Genomic DNA, 5,562 nt, shown 5'->3' on the forward strand with positions numbered 1-5,562 from the left:
CTAAAATAATTTACTGATAATTGTCGATGTAAAAGAAAATTGCGCGAAAAAGCCCCTGGAGAACTTCTCAGCCTGCCCCCTCCGGGAAAATGGAAAGTCTATGCCGCTGTGTATGTATATGAAAGGGCTTGAAATTGTACGCACGTTTCTTTCGTTCAATTTCATGATTTCTAGTCCCTTGACGAAAAGAAATCATTCCAGGTGAATAAACATTGAACTATACACGACATACGATCTGCAAGGACTATAGTCGAGTATGATGCTGTGTGGCATTGCAGCGTTGAGGCCACTGCAGCTGCCCAACTTTGAACGAGAACGCGGCCGGAATGGCCTCCGGCTGCCGAGGGTACGTCCCCTACCTGTTTCCAGGGTGCTTCTCTGCGAGACACCCTCTGACAGGTCTCCTCCGCCGTGCCACCTTTTCCCAGGCAACCGGATCAACTGGTGTCATGGCGTCCCCCTTGCTGTGAGTTCCTGGCGGCCGCTACGAGATAATCAGGGTAATTTCTTACGCATTCTTATCTTCCTCACGGTGGGTACGCGATTCCGGGTTCCTCGTAAGCCACCCGGGATTACGGTCGCTGCCAGAAGCGACGAAATTCCGCGAGTCAAAGGCGCAATTGCGAGCCGGCTCCGCGTACCACCCGGTCAAATTCGCGCGGGGCACCTGCCCGCTTCATTCGTTTTGCATTTTCCGTCGAGAAGGAGGCGCTTTTCACCGTTGCTTCGAAATTAAGCGGCGCTATCTGGGTACGAATCGGCGTTCTAATCTGTCCGCGTGTCTGTGCCTCGTTTTCGCGCCCCCAGCGGAGGAATGCGACTCCCGGGGCTCCTCCGAGTGCGGCGGCTTTTCTTTTTGGCTCATCCCGGGTTGGGGGGGGCTGTATACAAAGCGGCGTGCGCTGCTCGCTGAATGACCTGCTCGAGGCCCGGCCGCTCGGTCCTGGTGCCGGCTCGTGTTTTTACAGCGCCGCGAGTCGTTCGCGCTATCTCGGCGTCCAGAGTTTGTGGCCAAGTTTTGTTCCGGCTTCCTGCCGTCGAGAGATGCGCTGTCGTCTCCGTCAAAGCCTGACGCGCAAACTTCAAATTGGCTGCTTGCTTTTTTACGAGGTAGAGTTTTGTCCTCGGGATTCTCGCGGTTGCCGGCACTGGGGCTGGCTTTGCGGAAGTGTTTTGATCGTGCTGGGGATTTGACGACTTTGAGTTTGGACTTTTAATGGGACGGGCTTGACGTGCGGTGCTGGTTCATTTGCCTCCCCCTTTCGACGACGCCCGAATAAGAATGAGTCGATCTGTCAACTGTTTCTTGTGCGTTTTTTGTGATGCTCGGTATAATATTTTTTCATTTCTTTTTTAATGCGACAGCATTTTTTCTTAATGCTACCGCGTTTCCTAAATGCGATGGCGTTAAGGGAGAAGTCATATAGGGCTAAATTTCAAGAGATAGACACATATGTGCCTTATGCCATGGTGACCGCGAGACGCTAGAACATGTGATTTTAAAGTCCACGGGGCTTCGTCCTGCCCTCTCTTTAGAAAGAACGGGTTTGGTGGAAGCCGTGCCAGCGAAGTTGGAAAAACGGAAGAACAAATAATTAAAAAAAAAAGAGGTTAGTGGATTGACCAAGGAGGTTTAGAGAAGCGTGATAATACACAAATTTGGTGGAGTAGAAAATTTAACGAGAAACCAAATCAATAGCACAATTGAAAGGCGGTGATTTCAGATAAGATCGAACAGGGGGTGGCTGGTCGACCTTTTTAGTTTGCTTCATAATTTTATATGTTATTTCCCGATGTCTCAAATAAACAAAATCATAATTATTTTCACCCTGAAAAACAAAAAAAAAAAGAGTCGGACGAAAAAATTGTACATCACGTAGAGGTGGAAAGTCGCACTTGCTTGCGTTGCCGGTGGGGTCAAATTATTTGGTGATTAATAACGAAAGTTATACTTCTTAGGTGAGTTTCATCATTTTTGGGCACAACCTTTGCGTACTTAGCAATACGAAAAAAATTATTGTTATTGTTTATTGTGTTTAAAAAAAAAAGAAAAGAAAAAAAAAAACAGCAGTTTTGGTTGCTTGACCGTTTTCCCCCCAACTTTGCAGGCCTGTAGCTTAGGAAATAATATAGACAGAAACGTCATATCGTAATTTTCATACGCTGCTTATGAATGTAAGTAAATTCAGTAAAACTCAAATTTATTTATGCTCGGGTTGGGGAGATTTTGGCAAGCAAACACGAGACAAGCACCAAAGTAAAAGTATTTCTAAGAGGAGTTAAAATTTAAAAAAAATTGAAAAAAAAAATACGCTTTCGATCTTTTTTAAACTCTGGCCAGTCATTCTCCTCTATTTGGCTGTTAATATCCATTAAAAGCACGTTCCATCATATTGATGGTGCAAGACATACAGCTCCTCTACCGAGCCCTTTCTCCGAGCTCGACACGGGGTGTCCCTGTGGTGCGACGCAGTGATTGCGACTTCTTGTTTTGAGAGAAAAGTAATTTCTTTTTGTCATTCGAGTATAGCAACTAATAGTTTGTCACATCTTTTGCACGTTAAATTAAATTGTACATTAAATAGAATAAATTACACAACATATAAAACACAGTTTTGCCTTCATAGGTTTCAAAATGGACAGATATTTACGCAAACCCTTTCTGAAGGTGCGCACTTAGAGTATCTTCCAAGGGGACCCGACAGTCCGTGCTACTTGCAAGTCACAGGTCGAAGCTTCCGATGTTTTGTAGAGCCACACATGCCACGATTGAATACTAGGAAAGACGCGCACTTTCACCCACTTTTCATTTTTCTGTTCACGGAATTCAACAACCTCATCTTTGTCCAAAAGTGTGAAATTCACTCCTTTTAGTTTTTTGGGAAACACTGTTCACCATGCATTTTGCAGACTGAATGGCCTTTCCTGGGAGCTGTCTCAAGTTGTGAAGCGTTGTTTGCTGTTTGACGAGTCATCCAACTCCGTCACACGCGTTTTTTTTTTTTTTTTTTTTTTTTTTTTTTTTTTTTTTTTTTTTTTTCATGCACAGTGGCTGAGAATAACCATTGGGCTTTGGGAAAAACATTTTATTTGTTGGATATTCATGAAGTTGGAAGCGATTCTTGAAGTGACTGGTGGCACCGTCACTTACCTAAGTCAAATAACGTTGTCATCGACCCACCCACTCTTTCAATTTTTTGTGGAGCCAGACAAGCATGAGCGGAGTCATGATGCAAGTCGTCACTGATGACGGCAAAACTGTATGTCGACTTTCTAGTCGTCACCACACTCGTAAATATTGAGATCTGTTTTCTTTTTTTGTTTTTTTTTTTGTCCAGTGGTACGCTTGAATCTCGTCAGGAAGGATGACAGTCCAGTTCTCAGCAAAGTCGAAGGGGAAGACAATGCTAACACGCTGCGCACACGTCTTCTCTTCGTAGATGGCTTTGTCTTGCGTCGGTCTGATATGATTGTGAATGATCAACCTTGAGACCGACGCACGAAGCTCTCCCTGAAAAGTGACCGGATCCGAAGTCTTCCTCACGAGCTCGCCTGGCTCCCATGCTGCCAAAAGCTATTTCTTCATCCTCGGAAATTATGAGTTTTTCGATTGTGAGAGACTGGCCTTTGGCACAATGATCACATTCGCCTAAAAGGCACTGGCGCGATGGCGGGTTGCAAATGAATGCCGAGTTCAATTCCGCTGCGTCAAGTTGTAATCCAGAAGCGTTCTGTAGAGAGGCGACGCAAGGATAGTTTGCGCAGTATACACAAACCCATGCCCCTTGCTGGGGATCGCATTTGACCCATCAGGGTCGCAGGGAGTAAAACTTCGTCAAGCCGATGCCGGAGTCTGGATGGTCACTTTTATATACAAGAAACGCTTCTCTGATTGACCGCGTCATGAAACGCTTTGGCTTGAACGTTTCCTGGCCATCGAGCACAACGGAAATGACGTCCTTCTGATTGGGACTCTGCCTGGAACGTTCTACCTCGTCTTTCGTGGATTACTCAACCGCAGCAGTAAAGGCCCGTTCAGGCACTTGACCTCTTAAGACAGAGTTCCTTGGAACCTCTTAATATTTCTTAACGGCGAGAGGACACACTGGCGTCATCTATTGGGTAGCAATGTAAACTTGGCAGTCCCGCATACTTTATATTTCTCTCGCGCATTATCCTTTCTTTCTTGGCTCGAAAAACTTTTGTCAACATTATAAACGAGCCTTTTTCATAGGTGTTACGCACATTTGACGTCGAAAATCTCGCAAAACCTTCGCTCTTGTGAAATGCAGTTCCAGGGTCACCGCATAGATGTCGCCAGTGTGCCAAGGTGTTCTTTCGTCCAAAGAAATTTTAAGAGGTTTCAAAAGGTCTCGTCTCTCTCTGTCGTACCCGCACGATCGCGTGGACGGGCGGAGAGTCTGATAGGCTGAATTGCCTCCGTTGGAAGCTTCCGGTACTTTTACCTAATTATAAAGGTAAAAGTGACATACTTAGAAAAGGTACGGAAGTAAGTCGCTATCGGTCTCACCCAGCGTCTTGTAAACTGGGTAAACGAAGTCCCACTCCTCGAAGTGCTCGTGGCACACAACGACCGACCTTGACGGTGCCTTTTCAATCCTTAGTTTGATTGATTGCTGACAAGCGCACACATGCGGGTGACGCAGTGCTCCTGCCCAATCGTAAGCTGGCTTCGGTTGACGTGCTTGTGCACCGCGGATGCATCAAAGTGAAAAGGCGGAGAACTTTGGAAGGAAAGGGGGTACGAATAGTCCGCTATATTTTCAAACTTCCGTACCGAAAAACAGGCTTTCGGCTTTCTACGGGTTAAAATTAATAAACTATGCTTTGTACCTTCATTTTTTTATCTTTGTCTCTTTTGGTGCCACTTGGTTCAGTTGTACCCACATTTGAATTACGTCCCTCTTATGTAATGCCCGAAAGGGCCTTTAGGGTTAAAATAAATAAAAAAAAAAAAAAATAATGTACTAGTTTTATTTTTGCGCACTAAACGATATGCGATTAGTAAAATCCCAACTTATCCCAGCCGAAAATTCATTTCATGGTCCCTTTCAACGCGAATAAATGCATCAAATGCCCGTATTGTTTCAAGATTTATTGGATAGTATCGGAAGGAGTATCAGTGGCGCAATGTACCGAGGCCAATACACCGTCCTCGTGATGACGAGCACGTGTTTACATTAGCGTTTTTTTCGTTCGTCTGAGTTTCGGCTACTTGCTGTGGACATCCGCCATTTCGATTGGTTGTTGTGCGTTCCCCTCCGACGTGACGGAACCGGAACTTGTTCGGATCCGAGGCAAAAACTTGAGGAAAACCGAGTTCGTGAGCGCTTGTGGGATTGTCACTAAAGAAAGAAAACAACAGGAAGCTCTGCGCCCCCTTGAGTACGTCACTGCGCACGTGACTTGGAAAACGGCGTAGAAGTTGAGGCGTAGCACATACTTAATAATGATAGCACTAATAATAATAATAATCTCTATTTGCCCAAGGCGTGACCGTGGACGGCTACGCAGCTTGGGCCAATAACCGTGCGCATGACG

At 45.5% G+C, this 5,562-nt stretch overlaps 1 protein-coding gene across 3 annotated transcripts in view; it reads left to right on the top strand.

The window, feature by feature from the left end:
* The first annotated feature begins 326 nt into the window (after positions 1–326).
* Positions 327–5,562, top strand: part of LOC8035717 (BTB/POZ domain-containing protein 19) — a 188,857-nt gene continuing 183,621 nt past the window's right edge. For all 3 annotated transcript variants that reach the window (XM_042287360.1, XM_042287362.1, XM_042287361.1), the window contains exon 1: positions 327–500. The gene's annotated coding sequence lies outside the window, so the exon portion shown is untranslated. The remainder of the gene's footprint in view (positions 501–5,562) is intronic.

The sequence above is a fragment of the Ixodes scapularis genome, unplaced genomic scaffold (assembly GCF_016920785.2).
Source record: "Ixodes scapularis isolate PalLabHiFi unplaced genomic scaffold, ASM1692078v2 PGA_scaffold9__187_contigs__length_104089568, whole genome shotgun sequence".
Classification (NCBI taxonomy): Eukaryota; Metazoa; Arthropoda; class Arachnida; order Ixodida; family Ixodidae; genus Ixodes; species Ixodes scapularis.